The sequence below is a fragment of the Dreissena polymorpha genome, chromosome 12 (assembly GCF_020536995.1).
Source record: "Dreissena polymorpha isolate Duluth1 chromosome 12, UMN_Dpol_1.0, whole genome shotgun sequence".
Classification (NCBI taxonomy): Eukaryota; Metazoa; Mollusca; class Bivalvia; order Myida; family Dreissenidae; genus Dreissena; species Dreissena polymorpha.
This window is the reverse complement of record NC_068366.1, coordinates 28,980,367-28,994,389: the sequence shown is the minus strand read 5'-3', so window position 1 is coordinate 28,994,389 and position 14,023 is coordinate 28,980,367. Positions and strand designations below refer to the sequence as shown.

At 34.4% G+C, this 14,023-nt stretch overlaps 1 protein-coding gene across 1 annotated transcript in view; it reads left to right on the top strand.

The window, feature by feature from the left end:
* LOC127853642 (prickle planar cell polarity protein 3-like) overlaps positions 1-14,023 on the top strand; it is a 128,816-nt gene that overhangs the window by 25,120 nt on the left and 89,673 nt on the right. The window lies entirely within an intron of this gene.

Genomic DNA, 14,023 nt, shown 5'->3' with positions numbered 1-14,023 from the left:
ATGTGGATATAGTGTCGATATGCACAGTTTTGTGGAAAAGTAGTTTTTCCATAAATGTTCAAAAACAACAAAAGTTTCCGCTCTATGTCCATAAATTTTCATCTGATCTTCAACAAACTTCATGAAACATAATAAAAGCCAAAGTATCATATATACATGATGATCAACCCAAACACCTCAGGTACAATCTCTGCCACAGGTGCCCAAGGAATTATTGACTTATGACTCTTGATAAATCAGAGTTTATCCTCTTGAATAAGTATGTATATTTTGTATTTTGTTATTAGTTTTTTTCCAATCTTCACCAAAATTAATGATCTATATCAAAAATTGTACTTGAATAGGGCATAAATGTTGTACTATTCACCTCTGTTTGTACCTTGATTGTATAAAAATGTGAAGGAATATTGTAACACTTTTCTGGAGGAACCACTTGCATTTAAACTACAGGAAAGCATTTTGCAATATCTGAATTCCAGCTGGCCCTTCTGATGTGTGTGCAGTTAGCAATCATGAATTAATAACTGCCTAATATCTGCCTAATAAAATACTTTTAGAGCCCACTTTTGAAATCTTGAGTGATTTCCGTAGAATCTGATGCTGTGCATTCAATAATGTTTGAAGAATTCTTTGAAAAAGATATGTACCTGACTATAAAAGATTCATTTGATTTCCGGATTTGCTAAAATTGCCAGTTTTATTACCTCACAACATTTTTACAGTTTAATTAGCTCCACCAAAATATATTATAGTGATTTTGATTGTTTTTAGGGGTCAAGTTCAGCACCATAAAGTGCAGCTAGCTAGCTGAATAATGTATTGATAAAATATTGTATGTTGAATTTCTCAGTATTAACCCTTTGCATGCTGGGTAATTTGTCTTCTGCTAAAATGTCGTCTGCTGAATTTCTAAAATTAGCATTTTCTTCGATTTTTTTCAAAGAATACTATCAGAATAGCAAACAGTTTGGATCCAGATGAGACGCCACGTTCTGTGGCGTCTCATCTGGATCCGTGGCGTCTCATCTGGATCCAAACTGTTTGCAAAGGCCTTTAAAATTCAGCTCCAGCGCTTTAAGGGTTAAAACAATATTTAAAATGGAAATGGTCTTGAGGATGCATACACAAAAACATGGGATAATTTCTTAGTATGCAGTTTGATGAATTATGATGTACGAATATTTAATATTGAAATTCATAATTTATCAGGCAATTTTAAAACTGCTTGCTACAAGTGATAACCTTGTGGAAACAAGTTGAATACAAACCAATGTCCCTATGTCAAAGATTAAGGTCACACTAAGTGGTCAAATGTTAAATATGGCTATAACACAGCTTTTTGTTACATATTAAATAGCCAATAATAGAAAGACACATATATTGTATGATATGAAGTCTTTATGACATGTTGGTCTGTGTTTGGATTGAGCATCTTTGTCCGTGGGACATCTTACACTAGTGTTTTGTTGTGTTTTTTTTTCATAAATTCTTGTGATTGCCCTCTTTGCCAATGTACATTAAAAGATAAGAAAAAAATGAAACTCTTGTAAGCGATTGCTAAATGTTTGAAAAGGTCATCTTTAAACATTATTTTCTGGAATAAAAAAGCTTGTTTTAAGATGAAATATAATGGGTATTTTTCACCGTTAATACTTTTTTTCACATGGAAAAACACAATTTATGTTGTTTGGTAAACAACATGTTTTACAAAAAGAGATATAAGGTGGTATATAAGACTTATGTTAGTCCCTGAAAATGAAGCGATGAATCCATATAGAAATATAAAGGTAGACAATTTGTGTTGACGTTACCTAGTTACATTTGCTTGGCAAAGTTTTCATATAACTGTCTTGAAAAAAGCTCAGAATGGAAAGGCAGGAAACATTTTATGAGCAAAGAAAAACATTGGAAACTAATGATGAAAGTAAAATTTGTCATGTAAAAAAGATGATTGTTATTTTGTTCAGAAACTGCTGAAATGGTTTAGCAATCATTTTTCTATAAAAAAAATCGAAGCTTTTGTGCCGCAACTTGCTGTCAAAATTTGATTGGCATCTGTGTTCTTATCATCATTTCTCATGTTGGATATAACTTGTTTTCTTATTTAAAAAATGATGCATGCCAGTATGTTGATTGAGTTTTGATTTGGATTGGCATGGATCACAAGATATGATATCCATCATCCATGGCACATGCACATGCAAACTGGAGATTTTTAGCAAAGTGGGTTCACAAAGCAAAGAGAGGTATCAAGTTATGCACCAGCTTCATAAAGAGCAGACTGACAGCCCAAGGTCATGTCTTGTGGTGTCAATATCTGTGAGACCTGCTCCTGATGAAAGGTGAATTGCTAAATTTTGTTATGTTTTCCCAGACGTGATTGCTCTTTATTGATTGACGATTGCTTTTGGTCAATTAACTCTTTCCCACTCAGAGGCAAAGTGAAAATGGCTATGTGCAAACTCGTAGTCTGTTCAGGTTTTATGTTGTTTACTGCTCATCAGTATAATATAGGTTGGAAGTAAGAACTGTCTTTAGTTATATTTAACTTTCTAAGGGACTACAAACTCATCAAGATATGTCCCTAAGTGGTTAAGGGTTAATTTAAGTCCTGAGGTTTGATAGTACTGTAGTGCTATTCGTTGAAATCGCTGAAATATATTGTAGTTCTCCTTTTGAATTTACAACATGATTATAGATGTAGATAGTTGTGTTTTATCTCATCAGCACAATCAAGTTGATATATAAATTCAGTTTGTAACTGAAATTATGATTATTCTTTTTGTATTAGTGGAAAAATGTTGTAAAAATTGTGTCTATTCTGAGACATTTACATCATTTCAGTCGTAATGGCGTAGTTATATTCCAGGGAAAAGTGATGAGTTGTGTGTCACCAGACGACCTGGTTTTCATCAGTTACAGGAATATAGTAACCTTTCCAATCTTGCCAATCAGACCAAATAACCTGCATGACACCAGCGGACTATATCATAACCGCATTCGCTGCTTTTTCCACCTCTTTCTTGCATCCCATTTTGTATCTTTAGGTTTATTAGGATTATTTTATGGAAGGAATAGATGTATGCATAGTTTGACACTACTTGACTGGAATTTAAAAAGCACCACATAGTTTTACTGAGCATGAGATTTGCTGACTACCTTGTGATTTTCTGAGTATTCATTCTATATGGTTATTATTTCTGAACATAAGTATAACCAAAAGTATCTCTCCGATTAGGTAATAAATTTTTATTGGTAATGCTAAGTGCATTATTGTTTCTGTTAATTATTAATTAAAATCCCAAATTAGTGCAATTATTGTTTGAGAAGATTATATTGCACGAATATTGGAAAAGAAATGTCAGTAAATGATCTGATTGTCAATGGTTTTCAACAGAGGGAGTATGTATTGAAAAGAAACTATTTGGCAATTTCTTGGAGGTTAATTAGATAATCTTATTAAGAAATCAGTGATAATTATGCAGCAAATAGTGTTTGTTCGCAGTGCCAGCATGGATTTTGGTAGTGTTGTTGATAGATTGATGGAGACAACCACCTAATTATATTCATAGCACTTTTATCCTTGGGACATACAGTGTTAGACATATGCAAATGTTTTCTTGTGCACATGGAGTTTTCTTATATTGGATAATAAATTAAATGTGTCTTTTATATCAGATTGTATCATTTGTGTTCTATGTGAAAGTTTAGGTTAATGTGCAAGATTTATATTTTATCTATTTGATTTAACTTTGTAAGAATTTTGGAATTGCATAGGCAACTGTCAGTGGCGCTTGATTGGTCATTGTCGGCTCGGGTACTAATTGCATGTACCCTGGGAACTCTTAAGTATACTTACATGTACCCCGGGTACGGTAAATATACTAAAACGTACCCAGGAATTTTAACGCTAAATCGGTCGTTGTCAGCAATTTTAAAAATGAATTATATTCACATTTATGTCAATTTTCTGTTAAATGGCCTCTATATTATCAAAAACTCATACTCATTTATGACAAAGCACGTTGATGAAGTCTTTTAAAAGAGAAGTTTATTTAAGATCAACAATATCGTTTTACGGTAATAGGTATCCGTGTTACGACATCGGATTTTGGGAGGGAATAAAACATGGGTACAGTCTAATGTCAGGGTTCGCACAGGGCTTGAAAAGTGCTTGAAAACGAGTCCTAGGCTTGAAAAGCCCTTGAAGAAAGGTTGGCCTTGAAAAAGTGCTTGAAAAGTGCTTATTTCATGTAAAAAAGCCTTGAAAATGTTTAATTCTGCTCAAAATTACTTTTATCATCGCTTTGATTATTAACATAAACAAATTCATTACAAAAAATGATATGCTGAAAGCAGAAGTATTGTGGGTATTGCATACCGTTTGCACACATCAATCCTTCAATTCCAATAAAAACATTACAAAGTTATTTCAGGTTATGTTCCATGACAGTACCATAGCAAAGAAATTTTCTTGTGAAGACCGCAAGAGAGCATATGTGGCCGTTTTTGAGCTAGCTAAACATTTCAAAACTTTACTTGATATTTCTTTAAGTGGACCATACTCAGTGTCTTTTGATGAAAGTTTAAACAAGAAAGACCAATCCAAGCAAATGGAGTATGCATTTTTTAAAGAAAATAACGTACGGTTCTCGGCCTTGAAAATGAAAATTTGGCCTTGAAAAGTCCTTGAAAAGTGCTTGAATTTAGGTTGAAGATTTCTGTTTGAACCATGAATGTCGACCAGATACATTTGAGTATATTTACCGTACCATGTAAGTAGTACCCCAGCCGACAATGACCAATCAAATGTCAGTGGCCTTAAATAAAAGACAGGTCACAAAAATACTCCTGGTTATGTTTCTGAAGTTTGATTAGAAGTATTGTTAAACCCTTTACCACTTAGATACATATTTTGACGCATTTGTAGTCCATTAGAAAGTTAAATTTAATTAAAGACCTTTCTTACAAGATTCAAGTTTTAAAGGCTTCATTTCCAACCCTTAGATACTGATGAGCAGCAAACAGCATACAACCTGAACAGACTGCGAGTTACTCGCTCGCATGCTGTTCTGGTTTTATGCTGTTTGCACATTGCCATTTTCACTTTGCTCCTGAGAGGGAAAGGGTTAAATTGCTAAGGTCAGAGAAATTGGGATATTTAAGTTAGAAGTTGTCATATTTATTTACACAATTAAGTAAAAATAGAAGATAAGGCATGGGAACCAATAATTTATTCCGATAACTAACTGATATAAAATATAAGTATTAGGCTAAATATAACTAATATTCTTATGGGAAGGAATACTAAGTATTTCATATCAGTTAGATCCATTTTCCTTGCCTTATCTTTACTGTGTAATATTGCTTGGCGATTTTGTAAAATAAAAGTAAAATAAAAAGGACCTTGAATGACTTCAGAGGCAAAAACTATATATCTGGTTGCTAACTACAGAATGTTCTTACTGCCATCAAAACAAATATATCAGTTAGTATCTTGAGTAAGCACTGAGGCTGGAATCAAGCAAAATGTGAGTGATGGATATAAATCTTTTTATCAGTTTTCTTTTGCCCAATTATTATCAAGACCTGATTTATATGAAATCCATGAATTAATGAGGTTTGTCACGTAGAGTTGTGTTTATGTTGGCACTAAATTCACAATTAGAATATATTCTTGTATAATTAGTGTTTTGAAGACATTTAAATTGTGTATAATATTAATTACAAATTAAGTATATTGGGTGCTGGGGAGGTGGCAGCATTCATAAAAACAGGCAGAAAACAGGTTTATCTTATTTTAAATGCTGGTTGTCAGATTAGATTTTATGTCTGGATTGCTTGTTCTTCTTTTTTTATTTGAGTTCAATAATGCGCTGAACTATGTATTGCATTTTTGTAGAGAAGGAAAAATTTTATTTGTATTATTAATTATTTTAATTTAATAGCGGAATCGTTCACTTATTTTGTAATAAAACACAAGGCTGCACAATCGTGTTTTGCGTTAAAAGTGTTTGAAGATCAGACAAAACTGTTAATTGTTAAGGATTATTTGTTTCTGTTTGTGTTATTCTCAAGAACTCAACGGAATATTATTTGCATCAGGATGTCATTGGTTTTACAGATGCTAGTAGAGATCTGTTACTTGCGTAGGAAAACCTGGGGTTAATATGAGATTCTTGTGTACTACAAATGACAATTATTTGATTGGCACTTGGACAACTATTCTCAGGACTGTAGAATAGAATGAGGATAATAATGGTGTCTTTCTAACAAGGGGAGGTAACTTTTGCATTGATTCTGTGTATTAAAATGTTTGCCTTTATATGCTTGTGGCCACATGGTGTTGGTTTTGTGCTTGCCAAAAATGCTGTCGGTTGAAACTGTTTGTCATCGGTTAAGTCAGAATGATGTCATGCAATGAGTGACTGTGCTGGCTGACTTATTTAAGAAATGTTGCACTGGAACTTTTGTTGGAATTTTACAATTGCACGCTTAAAATGAAACCAGCAGTTTAAATCTGTGAATATGAGAAATTGGAAAACATAGCTACGTGAAGATCATACGTTGGATTTGCAATGTTTTAAAATAAATCGGAACAGGGGAATATGAAGCTAATGTTATATAGTTTGTTTGATTGTGAGGTGGATACTGAAGTTGTGCATAATTAAATACTTAACCTGCACAATATTCACAAAATAACTGTTACAGAAAGATACACACTGGTTTACAACCTTTCTAAAGCTGTTTGAACATAAAACTTGACAAAAACCATGATCATGTTAAAAAAGGTGTTCCTAGTAAGTTTTGATGCCTACCGGTAAAAACTGGACAGATTGCGATAAAAATTAGAGCACCAAGAGTCTACGACCGCTATACGCCTAATAAGACAAACACCAGCACCATGGGTCAGAGTGACAGCCAGCCCAGCAAACATGTTGTGGCTGCCTCGGAGACAGTTCAGATCCAGGAGGCAAAGCAGATGGGAAACAACACGCAAGCCCTTATTGATCCTGAGCAAAAGAAGCTCTTCAAAAAGAAAGGAAAGAAGAGCTGGAAGAAAACTTTGTTCAAGGAGGTAAGTCCTTAATGAAGATGTTTTTTATGTGCTTTTCAACGTATTCAAATATCCTGTGTATTAAATTGCGAGGAATTTGACCAGGGGTGATGTCAAACAGGTGTATTTTGGTCAATGACTTAAGTTTGCTTTGACCAATCTTGAAAAAACTTCGGATACAGCAAGTTTACACAGAGACATGTTTGGTATTGTAATTTTGACCTTTGGGTTAAGGTTTATTTTGCTTTAACAAATACATTTTGTCCTCAAAATGTGTAATAACAATGGTGATATTGTACTTAATTTTGTAGCAAACCTGAGAACATTGAAAGACGTCTATTGATGCCACATTTATGACTCAATCTTGATGAAACTATGTCAGAATGGTTGGTTATCTTGGCAATACCTAGTCCAACTTTAAATCATGTGTTCAAAAACTGGGTCACCTATCTAGGAAAACGTAGTTACCAATCAAGATGCCACATTTATTGCACAATCTTAATGAAACTTGGTGAGAATGTGTATCTTCACTCTATGTCAATGTAGGCCAAGTTTAATCTGTGTCTTGTGGCTAAAAAAAAATAACTTGGGCAAATCTTAGAAAAGCTTTATTGCCAATGGTAGAAGCCACAATAATGGTTCAACATCGTCAGAATTTGACCATTTGTGTATCTTGATCACAGCTGAGCGCTCTAGGGCAACATTGCCCTCATGTTTTTTTGATAGCTTTATAGCAGTAAGGTTTAAGGTAAAATGTTAACTTATAAATATGTCAGTGTCCACAGACAAAATACACAGGACTGGTGTACACTGAAAAATAATATTAGTACCCATGTACTAAATATTTTAGTGTCAACATGGTACATATATAAATATCCACAGTCAATTAATGTCTTTAATCATACACAAACTAAACGTCTGTCGACAGATCAGTATGTGTCCAAATTAATTTTATACGTGTCCATAGACCAATCACATGATCACATGATGTCATGAACTAACTATCCTGCTGCCAAATAGATGATCGCTCCGCCCACAAATAGTTGATTTCTCCGCCCACTTAGTTTCTTACTGGTCAGTTTATCCTTAAGATTGATTGGCAGCTGGAAAGTAGCCAATAATATGTGTGAAAACATATAGAGAATAGCAGATTACTGCCTTATCGCTGTGTAATATATTAGACGAGGCTGAGAATAAAAAAATGGCCCGGCTTGCCAAGCTTATATTCAATCTGTGCCGAGCCTTGTATTTAACGATGGGTAACAAACCAGCTGTTTTTATGCTCCCCCCAAAAATTGTGTGGGGAGCATATAGTCGCCGCTTCGTCCGTCCGTCCGTGTGTCTGTGTTTCCGTCCGTCTGTGCACAATTTTTGTCCAGGCTATTTCTCAGCAACTAATGACCGGAATTCAATGAAACTTAATGGGAAGCTTCACTACCAAGAGGATTTGTGCATGTTATTAGCGGGTTGTGGTAGGATGATTTTTTACAGAGTTATGGCCCTTTGAAATTTTCCATTAACTGTACATATAGTGCAATTCTTGTCCGGGCTATTTCTCAGCAATTAATGACCGGAATTCAATGAAACTTTATGGGAAGCTTCACTACCAAGAGGAGATGTGCATATTATCAGCTGGTTCTGGTCGGATGATTTTTCACAGAGTTATGGCCCTTTGAAATTCTCCATTAACTGTACATATAGTGCAATTCTTGTCCGGGTTATTTCTCAGCAACTAGTGAACAGAATTCAATGAAACTTTATGGGAAGCTTCACAACCAAGAGGAGATGTGCATATTATCAGCCGGTTCTCGTCGGATGAATTTTCACAGAGTTATGGCCCTTTGAAATTTTCCATTGTACATATAGTGCAATTCTTGTCGAGCTATTTCTCAGCAACTTATTATGGGAATTCAATGAAACTTTATGGGAAGCTTCACTACCAACAGAAGATGTTCATGTTATCAGCCGGTTATGGTCGGATGATTTTTCACAGAGTTATGGCCCTTTGAAATTTTCTATAAACTGTACATATAGTGCAATTCTTGTCCGGGCTATTTCTCCCCAACTACTGACTGGAATACAATGAAGCTTTATGGGAAGCTTAACTACCTTGAGGAGATGCGCATGGTGTTAGTGGGTTCTGGTTAGATGATTTATTTAGAGAGTTATGGCCCTTTGAAATTTTTAAGTTGCTAAACCATCCATCGTATTATTTTGTCCAAAGTTATGCCCCTCAAGACGTTTCCTTTTATCTGAATATATAGTGCAATATTGTGACAAAAAAAACTTTGGGGAGCATCACCCGTCTCCGACGGTTTCTTGTTTTGTTTTTCATATTACCTCCATGTCCCCATTTTAAAAGAAATAATGAAATATAATCGCTATAACGCTGCATACTCAGTGGAAATGTGACATTTGATGTGTTAATAATGACGTCATGAGAACCGACTTAGGCTTAATGTAAAATATTTGTTTGCTGTTTGTGTTGCTTTTTGTGCCTAAAATATATTATATCTTGGGATTTAAATGTTTGTTTTGTTGAATCTGATTTTATTTTACCACAAATACTGACTTTATAGTTGATTACAAGTCATATGATCTACCTCCAAACATTGAATGATATATATAATTCCTGTTGATGTGATATAAAAAATATCTCTCTTGCAGAGTGATAACAGGCAGATATCAATCTAGTGGAATGATAAATATTTTTAAGAGATATACAAATATCAGTTATCTGGACCAATCATTAATGGTTATGGACCAATCAAATGAGTATCTACAGACCAATAATATGAGTGTTTATCTACAAATGTTTTCGCTGTTTACATTCAGATTTTAAGAGTATGCATATGGAAGAACATTTAATGTTAACGTTAACTTTACAAGAAGACTCCGCCATTTCTATCTTAGTGTTCAGTGGCTTGTTTGATTGCTATCTCATGCTGCCCAGTCTGATATCCAATCACATGCCAATAGCAAGTTCCATCACAACATACAGGCTTCCCAGTACCCAATATCACAGACAAATAACCTTTTTGCCCATCTTCTGTTCTCATATAAGGTTCTATCGACTTAAACAAATCAAATGATACGGTGTGTATTTTTAGTGGCGAGTGGTTAAATATAGCAGTGTAATTTCCTTTTATTGTCTCTGATAATGTAAAGACGTTTTTCTGATAGGTACTGGTATTGATTGTCTTGGCAAGTTTTTTTGGCTTCAGTACTTGTGTCAAGGATTCACTAGTGTATTTTCGTATAATTTTGCACAAGTACTGTATATATTTTTGATAAATTTAATTGATTTATTTCGAACAACTTAATTGCCAATCAAACAGTTGTTTGCATGTGAAATATCTTTTTGTATTTCTTTAGTTAAAACAAAAGTAGCGATGTGAAGCTAAAAATACTCAATTACTTGTTAGTCGAGCAAGTAAAAAAATATATATAGAAGGGAATGGAACTTAACCAAATTACACACAAACAAAATTTTGAGCCAAACAAATTCCATTTTTACTATAGAACTATTATAGTCATAGCATGCAGTTACCATAGTTTGTAAATAAGTATAATTATTGAAATCAAAACAATTATTTTCAAGAACAACTTGCAGTAGTATGCTTACATCACCAACATTTAAATGATTATTTTTAGTTTCTTTTCTTAGAAAATATGTACAAGCTTCTATTCCTTCACTATGTGGGATGTGAGTGTATACAGAAGATACATCTAGAGTTACAAAGTAGGAGTCTTTTTTCAATTCAATATTCTCAATTTTGTTAATAAAGTATGTGATGTCTTTAAAGTATGATGGTAAATGCTGCATAACTTACTTTTTGACAGAGTCAAAGTATTGCGAAATAATTTCTGTGTTGGAACTGCATGCAGACACGATGGGCCGACCAGGATATCTCAGAGTTGAAGACTGTCATCAAATGGCTTGTGTGTCTTTGGTAAAATTCTTTAATTCTTCAATTCATTTTTTGATATTTTGTGCATAGCAACCAGCTAATGTTGTTACTCAAAATTTCACATCGGTTCGGCTTATCTACGGAGAGTCTACTACCTGCCACATCCGCACCAGAAAGAGTTGTATAATTTATGAAACAGGTTTGAGTTCTCCAACTATATTCATTCACAAATGGAAACATTATATGAATATCGTGTTAAATGTAATAGTTTCGAACGGAGCTTACATAGAAAAGAATCAATAAACAATGATTGTATTATAAGTGTCGCGGAAAAGATTGTTTATGAATGATTGAGATTGTTTATGAATTATTAAAATAGTCCACTTTCTGCTGCGTCTTCATGAGGTAGTATTTTTGCTCAGCCCATTCATAATCTGAGGCTATTTATAGATGCGGCTGCTGATAAACAAGGGAGAGTCCAATTGCAAGGGTGATAACAACGCAATGGTATAAGGTTACGCTTGTTAATCTGAGGCTATTAATAGATTCAGGAAAACAACGCAATTGTATAAGGTTACGCTTGTTTATATTCTCAATTTATAAAACGTTGAACATGAGTTCAACAATAACATCAGGGATACGATAGACAACAATAAAAAGGCTTCATAATCGCTAAAACCGAATATAACAAACAATTAAATATAACACTAATGATCTGTTTCGTAACCTCATTCATGCTTCTACTGCGGGGATTTCTGGGAAACGTTCTTTTGTTCTCAACAGATAGCGGCGATCTTTTGTATTTACGGGTGCTAACAATGCAATAGAAGGTTAAGCTTGTTTATATTCACAGTACTCAATATATAAAACGTTGGACATGAGTTCACCAATTACTACCGGTATACTATAGACAACCTTAAAAATGCTTAATAATTGCTAAAACCGAAAACGACTAAATAGAACAAGAAATATCTTTTTAAAATATAGTCAGCTTAAATGCTGACTTTGAAATAAAGTTTGCAATTTACTTTTCTAAATAAATAAATAAAATGAACACAAAGTTTAACTTTTGTGGGGGTTTTTCACTTATAAGTTGCATATTCACCGCATGAAATGTGTGTTGTCAGTGCAGTCAAACCACACATAAGTGTAAGAAGATAAAAAATATACTACGGGAGTGCACATCATATGTGTCTTCACATGCCAATATTATGAGTATATTTCTTCACTATTGAAATATATCGTATGTTAATGTTTGATTTAAATGCAGTTTTCTTTCGACACATTTAAATCACACTTTCATAGCCGCGTCATGCGAAAATGGGTCTTATGCGTTTCGACAAGCGTTTCTTAAACTCAACATGTCAGAGCTCCAGATAAGGGCCGTACAGCCGTAAATACGCCTTTTTCATGAAGATTTACGCATTTATTTTTTATAAACTGGACGTACAATTACGACATTAATATCCATTTTACGCATTTACGAAAAAATCTGGCCGTACCGATACGTCTGCGTCAGCGCGGCGTGATTTGTTGGTCTCTAACCTTATGACGCTTTTCGTAAATTTAAATTATCAAAAAGTTGTAGACTGGGTTCATATATTATTCTCTATTCTGTCACGTGATTTCCTGTAACTTGTAAATCCGTCAAAAACGATATGTCTGCGCGCAATTGAATGCCGGCTTAACCGAAAGCGGCTCAAAACAACACTTTGTTGTCATATAATGACTACATAGGGTGTCTTCTAACCATCCTGACATTAAATCTGTAAACCCAGAAAAAGACATTGTCGCCCTGATATTAAACAATTTGATTGCATCGGGTGCGTAAAACATTAGAAAACACGATGGGAAACGGATGAGACAGTGAAATAAGTGTTCATTTACTTAGCTTACTAGTTGGCTTGTGTTTTCTTGTCAAGAAAAATGAAGAAAAAGTATTAGTCGTGAGTTTTTATATGTAGTTGTATTAGCATCATAATTCAGAATGGAAAACCTAAAACAGTAACTGTTTAAGAAGCTACATATATTTATTATAATTGCTGCAAATGTTTCTGTAAAGTCAGTTATATACTCTTCAATATCCAAGAACACGGGTAGTACGGTACTACCTGTATTTTTATGTCCCCCACTATAGTAGTGGGGGACATATTGTTTTTGCCCTGTCTGTTGGTCTGTCTGTTGGTCTGTTGGTCTGTCTGTTGGTCTGTCTGTTGGTCTGTCTGTTTGCGCCAACTTTAACATTTTGCAATAACTTTTGCTATATTGAAGATAGCAACTTCATATTTGGCATGCATGTGTATCTTATGAAGCTGCACATTTTGAGTGGTGAAAGGTCAAGGTCAAGGTCATCCTTCAAGGTCAGAGGTCAAATATATATGGCCAAAATCGCTCATTTTATGATTACTTTTGCAATATTGAAGATAGCAACTTGATATTTGGCATGCATGTGTATCTCATGGAGCTGCACATTTTGAGTGGTGAAAGGTGAAGGTCAAGGTCATCCTTCAAGGTCAGAGGTCAAATATATGTGGCCCAAATCGCTTATTTTATGAATACTTTTGCAATGTTGAAGATAGCAACTTGATATTTGGCATGCACATGCATCTCATGGAGCTGCACATTTTGAGTGGTGAAATGTCAAGGTCAAGGTCATCCTTCAAGGTCAGAGGTCAAATATATGTGGCCCAAATCGCTTATTTTATTAATACTTTTGCAATATTGAATATAGCAACTTGATATTTGGCATGCATGTGTATCTCATGGAGCTGCACATTTTGAGTGGTGAAAGGTCAAGGTCATCCTTCACAAGTTCAAGGTCATCCTTCAAAAACAAACGTCATATAGGGGGACATTGTGTTTCACAAACGCATCTTGTTGGATATGGTAGTACAGGTACTACTTGATTTTAAGCGTTACTCCTTTTCTTTCTGTCGGTGGCAGTACCGTTACTAATTTAACAAATCCTTATCTGGAGCACTGACATGTGCATTTGCGCAGTCTGGTCAGAGGCTATGCTGTTCGCTATAAAATCACTCAATATGTTATGGTCTCA